Source organism: Haematobia irritans, chromosome 3 (genome assembly GCF_050003625.1).
Source record: "Haematobia irritans isolate KBUSLIRL chromosome 3, ASM5000362v1, whole genome shotgun sequence".
NCBI classification, from domain to species: Eukaryota; Metazoa; Arthropoda; class Insecta; order Diptera; family Muscidae; genus Haematobia; species Haematobia irritans.
In genome coordinates this window covers 37231750-37244855 of record NC_134399.1, presented here as the reverse complement: position 1 = coordinate 37244855, position 13106 = coordinate 37231750, and the positions used below count along the sequence as shown (strand labels likewise).

Here is a 13106-nt window from a genome sequence, read left to right as displayed (position 1 = left end):
AAAATTAAATTAAATTTTTTCTTCCTGATGGGTTCATTGTTTTTTCAGTGAGTCTGCCCAGAATGAGTATATTTTAAAATACAACAGCTTTTATGTTGGAGGGTAAACAGCAGTTTCAACACGAGTTCTACTTGACTTGAAAAGGCTTATCTTCAATATGATTTCAAATAATTTGCGAATTATTTCCAAATGGCAAAAATGTTGAAAAATTTGAAAATGTGGTTTGAAATTATGGTTACTTATATGCAAGCGAAAATTTCCAGATTTCTTTCAAAGTGCAACTAATAGAATTCGTAGAATTTATATCCAATATCTTGAAGATCTTGAACTTCATACGGCACTAAAGAAATTCTTGCAATTTTGAACTCCAAGTTTTTCCTTCAAACTACAAAATTTTCTTTAACAAGTGAAAAAAAAAAAATAATTATGTTTAATAAATTTTCTTGAATTTGTCGAAAAATACTTATATTTGTGATATCGACGTTAGTTATACATAATAAATCAAGAAATTTATTAGACGTAATTAATTTATGTAATTCAGAAAAATTCTTTAAAATTAAAATTAATTGTTGTCTTTTTGCATCTTGACTACAAAGCAAAGAAGTGTTCAAAAATAGGACATGTTTTTCAACACTTTATTTTAAACACGTTTTTACTTGAAACATAGTATAATTTCTACTGGAAATCGAGTCTGAATTTGGAAAATAAAAGTCTCGTTAACTCGCTTTGATAGCACATGAAGAAAAAAAGCTGAAAAAACGAAAATTAAAATTTGCTTCAGTTTAATTAAAGATTAAATTTTTTAAACTAATTTTTATTTATTTTTACGTTTTGAAACAATGATTAAAAACCTTGTGTCAACTTGAATTTCTTTATTTAAAAAAAAATCTTTATATTATTTTTAGTGTGAAATTAATTAAAACTACTCCATCATAATATTTTCGAAGAGCAAAATTTGATCACCACTATTAACTCATTTTAAATTTTTTGCTTTACTCGTAACACTGTTTGCCATACTCTCTGCTCTGCTCAGGAACAGCGCGAAGTTTGTTTTAAAGTAAAAAAAAATTATATAGATTTTATAATGGCAAAATACAATAAAAACTGAAATGAATTTTATTTAATGCGCCTCATATTGACTCTCTGGCCGTTCTCTTAAACATTCGCTGATAAACAATCAACAGAGTCACAACCAACCAGCGGCGACGGTCATTGGACAATAATAAGCCAACTTCGTCGACAGAGCAGTTTATACAACGGGCCAGAAGGCCGTGAGATGTAGTGCCAAACAACCACCACTCAAAAGTGATTTTTTTATTTTTAAAATATTTCTTGGATTTTATTTACTTGTTAGCGGTTAGCGGCATTTGTCGTTACTGAAACTCTGCAACTACCAAACGGATACGCGGATATAATTATTCGTCACCTAAACTTGTGTAAATAATAATTCGAAACCTTAGCTCATTGACAAATTTTTTGAACACAGTTTTATTTTGTAAACTTATTGGCCCAAGTAACTTAATGTCGATAAGGTGTAGATAATGCGAAGTGGCGATATTTTGCTGAGCTCTGGCATTTTTGTTTTGTTGCGAATAGAACGCTATTGCGGTTGGAGGCACAAGAGTGAGGTAAAGCCAGAAATTCATAGCTTGGCATGTGTTGTGTTTTGTGATCAGAATTAATTATAATTATTTTTCGAATTATCGTATCAGTGTATGACAAAAAATTGTATGCTCGCTCCCCTATTTAAATTCTATAGCAAAATCATACTCGAGGGAATCGACGGTCTTACAGTGATGTCACTGCAGATTCAATTGCTATTCGAGAGAACCCAAAGAAATTCTAATAAAGAAATAAGAAAAGCAAACAAATACATTCCAATCAGTGTTCCGTGTTCGATAAAGCAACAGCAGTAATCGTCAACGGATAGTGTAACCTTATCAGAAAGTGTTTGTGTTGAATAGTGTCTCGTTGGATACGTGCTAAAGACGTTTTTCTTGGCGTCAAATTCGATTTTGTAATAACTATCGATATTGTAGGTATATTTTGAGTAATAAATGCATGCATTTATTATTGAAATACAAATAATAAAAATACCTCGAAATATAAATCTAAAATCCCCCAACGACCAATAAATAATCGATGACATTTGAAAGTGAAAAGTGAAAAATAAACAAAAAAATTCAGTGTGTTCTATAATCATATGCGCTTACCTATCTACCCAAAAAGGTAAACAAATCAACATCGATCGAACCGAAATCTACAAATACTATTAGCAGCAACAACAACAGCCGTACACCTTACTATCGGAATAGCTAAGTACAACAACAATAACAAGATCAAGACAAAGTCATTGATGAGAAGAAGAAGGTAAAGCAAAGGCAAAACCATAACAACTGATCTAAAGAACGAGGCAAGTGTTTTTTGTTAATGCGATTAGTCATCTGATGCCAGTGCCAGTCATTTCAATTCAGTCCAGCAGCAGCAGCATTTAAATGATGTTCCAAACAATACACACATTTAATGTTGAATCACCGTTTTAATTGAGTTAATATTTTACCTGGAAATCCACATAACAATAACCTTTCAAACTCTCTCTCTCTCAGTCTCGTATTGTAACTCACACTTCGCATACAAACACATTCTCCCTGACACAGCAATTTCTCACCTTTTCTCTGTGTAACAGTCTGAGAGTATAATATTGTACATCTGTCAAATTTTCAAGAGTTGTGCATTCAGCATCTTTTCAAATTCGATTCAAGTGAGTATATTATTCTTGTTTTTGTATATATGTATGTGATATATTTGTAGACCTATTATTTCCGTTTAGTTAAAAAGGTCCGTACTGGAAAAAGAATGTGTTTGCAACTTTTCTCAAAGCATAAATTTAATAAGTTTTTGTCTTTTAAAATAAGTGAAACCAATCATCAAGAAGTAATTATGTTCAATGTGAATCACTCGTCTAGTACTGTCCTTAAATATTGGTATTAACTTCGTGTTTACCAGATCAAAAACGTTGAGTGTATCTATGCATACGACATTACAATTGAGAATACGGATACATAAGGCGAAAACCGACTTATTGAAAAACAGATAAGGAAAGTCAAAGTCGGGCGGGGCCGACTATTTTATACCCTGCACCACTTTGTAGATCCACATTTTCGATAAAATAGCAAATCCATCAAATGTGTTTCCCTATACATACATTCAAGTCTGACTCGATCTGGACAAAATTTGTTAGACTTCTAAAAAAAACTGTAGACTTAAAATTTAAGTCGGCTAATCTCCTGGGGTGGAACACAATGTTAGTAAAAAATATGGGAAACATATAAATCTGAAGCAACTTTGCAAAAGTGTATTTGTGATTTATCGGTCGATAGCTATGCATTAGGAGTATAGGAAAATTTACAAGGAAAATGTTGGTATTTTGGTCTCTTTGCCGAGATCAGAAAAACATATATATGGGAGCTATATCTAAATCTAAACCGATTTCAAATTTCCAAATTTGGTATGCATAGTTACAATGTTATTTATACTTCCTGTGTTAAATTTCACATAAATCGGATTACAACTTTGACCTTTGTGGTCATATGCGTGAAAATCGTGCGAAAGATATATGTGGGAGTTATATCTAAATCTGAACCGATTTCAAGCAATTTTGGCATGTATAGCTACAATATTAATTCTACTCTCTGTACAAATTTTAAACCAAATTTGGGGAAAATTCTGGCTCCTAGGGCCATATATATGAGAGATATATCTAAAATTGTACCAATCTCTTCAAAAATCAATAGGGTTCCATTCTGACCCAAAATATATATCCGTCCCAAATATGAAGTCGATTGGACTAAAATTGCGACCTAGACTTTCTTCACAAACACAGACAAAATAAAATTTTCTGATCCAATCACGAAATTTATTGATCCAATTAATTTTTTAATTGGATTCAATTCAATCACGAAAATGATAGTACCAATTACAGTTTTAATTGGACATTTAAAAAATACTTGATTAAAAAATTAATTGATTTCATTAGCAAATTTCAATTAATTTTTTAATTAATTTAATTAAAAAATTAATTGATGTTGATTGCAAAACTCAATTAATGTTTTCCTTAACAACGTAACTATTTTCCATTACTTTCTTGACTGACTTGTGTGTTTAAAAATTAAAAAATAAATTCCATCACTTTTTTTAATTACCCTGTTCATAAAACACAAAATCGACTTGAGAGGCGAATCGTTCATCTATATTGAAACTAAAATAACTTTAGATATAGTTGATAGAAATCCTGAAATTTGTCATGAACTCATTATTTATGATTTACTATCGAACACCCAAACAATTAGGATTTCACAGACTCTTGTTTTCGATATATCAATATGTGATTTTTGACGAATTGTTCGTCTCGAGGCGAACGAAAATTCCACGAACAGTCGCACAGAAAAAATTCCACGAACATTTTTCCAATTAAAATCTTTATTGAGTTTTAAAAAATCTTCAATTATAAAGTTAATTGAATCAACAAATTGTTTAATTGAAATTAAAATCAATCACACAAATTAATAGTATCAATTAATTTTTAAATTGGATCAATTAATTTTTTAATTGACTGTCAATTAATTTTTTAATTGATACTATCATTTCTGTGATTGCAGACATTCCAATTAAAAAATTAATTGGATCAATAAATTTCGTGATTGAATCAGAACATTTTTTGTTTGTGTGCAGTTAGTCTTAGAATTTAATTAAAAAGTTAATTGTATCAAATATTTTTTAATTAAAAATTTCAAAATGTTCAATCATTGACTTAGTTAACTTAATGTTTCCATCTTGATTAAAAAGTTAATTGTAATAATTAATTTATTAATTGAAAAAATTTTCAACTTCAATCAAGTTTTTAATTGGAAATATTTTGGTGATATTTTTTTCTGTGAACAGACGGACGGACGTGTTTGTGTTTCTCAGCAGCATTCCTTAAGACAGGGACAGATTCTCTTAACGACATGTTACATCTATTGCCTTAAGACATATTGGGCACGGGCACAATTCGGTTCTCAAAACAATGCCAGATATGGCAAACGCTGTGGATTACAATCTAGCGAAACCCCATTTCGAGAAGATATTGGACACATTAATTCCCAAAACTAGCCTTACAGTAAGGCGTGGTACACACAGACGCCGGGTAATAAAATGTACATAGTTTGCTATACCGCTGGCTCCGAATTGAATGGACTCAGACTTAGATAATCGACCAGAAACAATCATTGGAATTTATATTCGTCAACTCGAAAACGGCCACAGACTGCCGCATATCTCTCAACGAGATCGATGACCAGCACAACATTCACCTAATATGGGTACCTGGTCGCTGGAACAAACCAGGGAACTGCAAAGTGGAAATAATCGACTGGATTCAACGGTTAAAATTGCATGAGCATATAAGTAGTTTAGGACTGCATAGACATAACTTATGATCATTTAAATATGTAACATTCCTATTGCCTAACCCTGTACACACTGGTAATGCAACGATGACTGGAAAACTATATCCTTTCATCTGGCATATGATGCGCATCACATTTTACGTCACTTCTAGTATGTATAGAGATATGACTTCATGTACGTGCCCTTCATCACCCTGTGAGTATACATTGATGTGCATACAACCGCCAGCAATTCCGATAAGAAGAGTTGAAAATTGTGAGAATTACCCAAGCAATGAGTCCGATAAGAATCGTCTCGGAATAACCAGAAGCCAAAATAGAACTGTTGGTGGAACTGTTGTCGATCATTGTTAATGGTTCACAATTAAGACAATTTTATAGGCAATTTAAATAAGAGTCCATTTCATATGCATATTGATAATGCAGAAGATAATACATACACTACAAGAGTACATTGTACATGCGTACGGGAGGCAACTCTTTTAAATGAATGGAACGAACATTCATTCGTATATAAGCATATCAATCGCATTTGAGTTCTGTCTGTAATTGTGGATTGGATTGGATAGGGGAGGATTGTTTGATCAATGCGCTCTATCGCAATCGAGGAAGTCGCATTGAGATTGCATCGAATGCCATGCAGCGAGTGCCATGCGATTCATTAAAGGATAATTCTGTGGGTTTTTACAGAAATCGCCTATGTCGACTTTTAGCTTTCTTAATATTCCATACAGCTATCAATTAAAAAACGTTTGGTCTATGAAAGTCTACAAAATCTCGCTTAAAACAGCATGCTTTAGAGTAAAATCATGGGGGAGAATCGACAACAATCCTCCAGGCTAAGGAAGAAATTTACATCCACTCATAGTGTTCTGGATGCTCCAGATGAAATCGTTAGAAGGTAGTCTGGTGGCCAGCACTTCAGCAACAGACAGATTTAGATAAAGTTCAGCGTACGACGTGCTTGTGTATCTCAGGCGCATTCAGTAAGACAGGAACAGATTCCCTTAATGTCATGCTGCATCTATTGCTTTTAGACATTTTGCAATCTGCAACAACGGCTGTGCGGTTGCGCGAGCTGTCGCTGTGGTCGAAAAAAATGTACGGTCACAGTTCGGTCCTTAAAATAATGCCAGATGTGCCTAACGTATTGGATTACACTTTGGCGAAACCACCCTTCGACAAAAAGTTTGAAATTTTTTCTGTGTAGTCTCAGCGTTCAGAATTACCACATTCCTCATCAGCATCCTCTACTTGCAGCAAAATTATCAACCAATTATCAGAATAAATTCGGGTAATTCACTCAACCCAAAGTCAATGCGTGGTTTTGAGCTGAAATCAAAAACAACAATAATGATTGAAGAGAAACCAACAATAAAGGGCGATACGGTCAAAATTTGGTCAAGGGAAAACGCGTGTAAATCGGTGAAATCGAACTGCGAACTTTGACAGTTTTATGTGCTTGAAAATATCTGCTACCTTTCCCCTCCCTTTTGCCGTATAAAACTCTTGCTTGTAGTCGGCTTTGACGTAGGTTTCGTCGTTCATTACCACGCAGTCAAACTTCGTCAGCATCGTCGTGTACAGCCTCCGGGATCGCACTTTGGCCGTCGTATTTTGTTTATCATCGCGATTTGGAGTCACTACCTTCTTGTCAGTCGATAGTCCGGCTCGTTTTTTGGCTCGATGCACGGTTGTAGACGATACACCCAGCTTATTTGCGGCATCGCGGAGAGAGATGTTAGGGTTTCGCTTGAAACTACCGGCAACTCTCTTTGTCGTCTCAGTGGCTTCCGGTTCACACAAAAAAAATTTTTTCTGAATCAATCACGAAATTAATTGATCCAATTAATTTTTTAATTGAAATGTCTTCAATCACAGAAATGATAGTATCAATTAAAAAATTAATTGACAGTCAATTAAAAAATTAATTGATCCAATTAAAAAATTAATTGATACTATTAATTTGTGTGATTGATTTTTATTTCAATTAAAAAAATTTGTTGATTCAATTAAATTTTTAATTGAATATTTTTTAAAACTCAATTAAGATTTTAATTGGAAAAATTTTCGTGAAATTTTTTTCTGTGTTTTCAATTTCCCCCCGATCCAGACTTCCTGGCTGTCGACAAACGTTCCCCAAACACTTTAATGACATTTGTAACGGTTGATTTGGCAACTTTTAGCGATTTTGCCAGCTTTGCGTGCGAGTAGCTCGGATTTTCGCGATGCGCGAGCAAAATTTTGATACGCTGCTCTTCTTGCTTGGACGGCATTTTGACAATTGAAGAGTGAATTCCAAAATCAAAATAGGAGCAACATTCTACACACACACCTTCAAAATGAGGGGTGTTCAGGTTTTTTAAATGCAAAATTGAAAGAAATACGTCAAGTTTATATTGACCAAATTTTGACCGTATCACCCTTTAACAAACAAACTAAAATAAAATTTATGAAAAATTTTCAATCTTTAATAAATATTATCGTAATAGTATCATAATTTAATTATTCGGACCGGTATTTTATCGACTGTACCACCGTACATAATTTTTTTAAAAACGTGTTTAAATACATTATTGTTGTGTATTTAGACATTAGTTTTGATGATTCATCTGTTACATCCATCCGACAAATCATCCGGTTAAACTTACCCACATCATTCATACAAAGCCACAATTTATGAATACGCATGGGTGAGTTTGTAGAAATTCTTATTTGAATATTCAGTATGTAGCGGTAAAGTTAATACTACAAGTATAAACTTGGAATGACTAATCGTTACACCTTCAAAATACTGTTATAGGCGATTTGAAGTTTCTTTACATTTCTCTGTTTGCAATCTTACACCGCTATTAATTTCAGTATATAAAGGTATTCTTTCCATAAATAAAAATCCCTTGAATATTGGGTATTGAAACAGTTTTTATATCAATTTTTTTTAACAATTCAATTCAAATTATTTATATTTCTTCATCTTTGTAATAATTATTAAATAATAACAAGCAAATATCAAAAACAAAAACCGCAAATGATTCATTCATAATTAACAACATCATGAATGGTATCTTAAAGAAAGTGGTTAAAGTCTGAATCTATTAAGAATAATATATGATGCTGAACTAGCGCCAATGTGTTTTTTTATTTTATAAAAAGTACGAAATTTCATAAATTGAAATAAATCTATAATTTTATATTCGATTATCATTTACAAAATTAAAAAAACAGCTTGCCCAGTTCCAAATATTTTGACTTTACAGTAATGAATTGGGTTTTTGTTACAAGCCGAAGAATCTATGAATTGAAATAGATATACCTTTAAGACACAATTCTATTTTAAATTTTCAGTTTTGCGTACTTGATAGTAAACTAAAAAAAACAGTGAACCCACCACGAAGAAAAATTTTGGTTAATTTTACAACATTTAGATGGCAGTTTGGAAACTTCTTAGCCTAGCGCAAAAAGTGCGGTATAAACAGAAAAAAGTATATACAGCACTAAGTTCGGCCGGGCCGAATCTTAACTACCCACCACCATGAACCAAATATTAGGGTTTCCTTTGAAATTTCAGTAGGGCTTGAGGACACTTCCCGAAGATAAATTTAAAGATTTCACCTATGAGGACCCTTTTTGTTTGAGTTTTAGAGGACTCATTTACATATCTTTTAAGTGTGCAAGAAAATTATAAAATAACGTCTTGATTTGAAATCTTAAATCTGTAGAAGTAAAATCTGGAAATTTTACATTGAGTTTCAAGCAATTTTCAGTGCGCCTTGTACACCCTCAAGAAGTGAAGTCGGTCTATATGGAGGCATTACCAAATGGACGGATAAAAACTTAATCCGATACACGTTTTTGTGAGCCTAAAATACCAGAATATTTACAATTTCAGGCAAATCAGATAAAAACTGCGGTTTCTATAAACCCAAGGAGTTAAATCGGGAGATCGTTCTTATGGGGGCTATACTAAAATATGGACCGATACTCACAGTTTTCGGCACACCTCTTTATGGTCATAAAATACCTCTAGATTTCCAATTTCAGACAAATTGGACAAAAACTACGGTTTCTATAAGCCCAAGACCCCAAATCGGGAGGTCGTTTTATATGGGGACCATACCAAAACATGGACCGATACTCACAATTTTTGGCCCACGTATTTGTGGTCCTACAATACCTCTAGATTTCCAATTTCAGGTAAATTGAATAAAAACTGCGATTTCTATAAGCCCAAGAAGTAAAATCGGGAGATCGGTCTATATGGGGGCTATACCAAAATATGGACCGATACTCACAATTTTTGGCACACGTATTTGTGGTCCTACAATACCTCTAGATTTCAAATTTCAGGTAAATTGAATAAAAACTGCGATTTCTATAAGCCCAAGAAGTAAAATCGGGAGATCGGTCTATATGGGGGATATACCAAAACATGGACCGATACTCACCATTTTTGGCACACCTCTTTATGGTCATAAAATACCTCCAGATTTAAAATTTCAGGCAAATTGGATAAAAACTACGATTTCTATAAACCCAAGACCCCAAATCGGGAGGTCGGTTTATATGGGGACTATATAAAAAACCTGAACCGATATAGCCCATCTACGAACTTGACCTGCCTGCAAAATTTCAGCACGATTGCTTCATTATTGAAGACTGTAGCGTGATTACAACAGACAGACAGACGGACATCTTAATATCGTCTTAGAATTTCTCCCTGATCAAGAATATATATACTTTATATAGTCGGAAATCGATATTTCGATGTGTTACAAACGGAATGACAAACTTATTATACCCCCGTCACCACCATGGTGGTGGGTATAAAAAGTTAAGTGTTTTGGAAACTTCCATCTCTGTTATGAACACATGTTAAAATTTGTTTCGATCTGGCAACTCCTTCATATAGAAACAGGTGTTCAAAAAAGACGCATCCGCAATTTTTTTTGCAATGGAAAAATTAGAAATGCGTGCTGTCATTAAATTCATAATAATATGGTGAATGTATTAGGTGAAAGTGCTCCGAAACGGCTGAACCGATTTACTTGAAACTTTCAGAGATCGTAGGGGGCGTTAATGTGGTGAAAATAGGGTACCTCATTTTTTGACACCTGGTCGCGGAGGGGGACCTCCCCTTTGTCGGACTTTTTGAAAATTGGACCAAAGTTGACCGATTTGCTTGAAATTTTCATTGAAAGTTGGGTTTGGTATCTAGACAAAAATCCGCTACTTTATATTTCGATATTTGGTGGCGGAGGGGAACCTCCCCTTTGTTCGACTTTTTTTAAATTACAGTGCAAAAACTAAAATTCTCTAAATTATCTGAGATTTACAGAGAACATGCGGTGAGGTTATGGAATTAATATGCGGTACCTGATGGTTTCATATGTGGACGGGGAGGGGGACCTCCCCCTTGCCCTACTTTTTTAAACTTGGAACAAAATTATGCGATTTGCTTGAAATATTCATTGAATGTTGGGGTTGGCATCTAGACAAAAATCCGCTACATTATTTTTCGATATTTGGTCGGGGAGGGGGACCACCCCTTTGTCCGACTTTTTTTTAAAGTACAGTGAAAACAAAACTAAACTCCCCCGAATGAAATTTTACGGAAAAATTAGTGAGGTTATGATATTTATATCAGGTTCCTAATTTTTTAATAAAAATAAAAGGACATAGGGAGACATCCGCTTCTCTGAAGTAACTACATACAGAGAAACAATTAAACTTGACCGAGTTACTTGAAATTTACAGAGGACTGGGGAGAGGTTACGATATTAATAGTTGATACCTGATTTTGTGATATTTGGACGGAAGAGAGGCCGCCCCTTTAGGTTTATAATTTGCTTGACATTTTCTGGGACGTTTACAAAAGATACGCTACATCACTTTTCGATATTTGGTCGGGGAGTAGGTCCTTCTCTAAAACTGCAAAAAAAAAACAAAAATTCTTAAGTTTTCTTGAAATTTACAAAAGCAGTGGAGGAAGGTTATGAACGAAGGAAAGTTTCAAGAATTTTCAGGGAAGGTTAGGGGTGCTATTCACTACGGTGTTTGTCGATATTGTATCGGGGAAAGTGACGTCCCTTTAAAACAATAAGCAAAATTTAAACATCTCCGATCTACTTGAAATTTACAGGGAACGTGGAGGGAGGTGATTAAATTTATACATGATTTTTAAATTAGTATATGATTTTTCGATATCTGGTTGGAGAAGGGGAAAATTGAAATAAACTTTGTCGATTTACTTCGATTGAATTTATAGGGACCATTGAGTAGTTATGAAATTATGTTAATATATTGTACGTGATAGTCCGATATTAGGTCAGAGTGGAGCGAAGGTGGGGAGAGGATTCCCTTTGTCCGTTTTTATACCCACCACCATAGAATGGTGACGGGGTATAATAAGTTTGTCATTCCGTTTGTAACGCATCGAAATATCGATTTCCGACTATATAAAGTATATATATTCTTGATCAGGAAGAAATTCTAAGACGATATAAGCATGTCCGTCTGTCTGTCTGTCTGGCTGTCTGTTGTAATCACGCTACAGCATTCAATAATGGAGCTATTGTCCTGAAATTTGGCACAGAATCGTCTTTTGTCTGCGCGCAGGTCAAGTTCGAAGATGGGCTATATCGGGCCATGTTTTGGTATAGCCCCCATATAAACCGACCTCCCGATTTGGGGTCTTTCGCTTATAGAAACCGTAGTTTTCATCCAATTTGCGCGAAATTGAAAATCTAGAGATATTTTGGGACCTTGAAGAGGTGTGCCAAAAATGGTGAGTGTCGGTCCATGTTTTGGTATAGCCCCCATATAAACCGACCTCCCGATTTGGGGTCTTTCGCTTATAGAAACCGTAGTTTTCATCCAATTTGCGCGAAATTGAAAATCTAGAGGTATTTTGGGACCTTGAAGAGGCGTGCCAAAAATGGTGAGTGTCGGTCCATGGTTTGGTATAGCCCCCATATAAACCGACCTCCCGATTTGGGGTCTTTCGCTTATAGAAACCGTAGTTTTCATCCAATTTGCGCGAAATTGAAAATCTAGAGATATTTTGGGACCTTGAAGAGGTGTGCCAAAAATGGTGAGTGTCGGTCCATGTTTTGGTATAGCCCCCATATAAACCGACCTCCCGATTTTACTTCTTGGGCTTATAGAAACCGTAGTTTTTATCCAATTTGCCTGAAATTGGAAATCTAGAGGTATTTTTGGGCCATAAAGAGGTGTGCCGAAAACGGTTAGTATCGGTCGGTATTTTAGTATAGCCCCCATAAGAACGATTTCCCGATTTAACTCCTTAGGTTTCTAGAAACCGTAGTTTTTATCCGATTTGCCTGAAATTGTAAATATTCTCGTATTTAAGGCTCACAAAAACGTGTATCGGATTAAGTTTTTATCGGTCCATTTGGTAATGCCTCCATATAGACCAATTTCACTTCTTGTGAGTATAGAAGGCGCACTGATCATGAAAATTGCTTGAAACTCAATGTAAAATTTCCAGATTTTATTTTTCGGGTGAAAATCTACAGATTTAAAATTTCAAATCAAGACGTTATTTCATAATTTTCTTGCACACTTACAAGAGATGTTAATGATTCCTCTAAAACTTAAACAAAAATGGTTCTTATAAATCCAGAATCTGATATAGTCCTC

General features: G+C 34.3%; 1 protein-coding gene across 2 annotated transcripts in view; it reads left to right on the top strand.

Annotated features, from left to right (window-relative positions):
* Window positions 1–1175: 1175 nt before the first annotated feature.
* The window catches only part of moody (G-protein coupled receptor moody), a 63119-nt gene continuing 51188 nt past the window's right edge, over window positions 1176–13106 (top strand). The window contains exon 1 of one of the 2 annotated variants that reach the window (XM_075302384.1): window positions 1176–1305. The gene's annotated coding sequence lies outside the window, so the exon portion shown is untranslated. Of the gene's footprint in view, window positions 1306–1539; window positions 2762–13106 lie in introns of those variants that run through there. The other variant, XM_075302382.1, reaches the window with a different exon arrangement.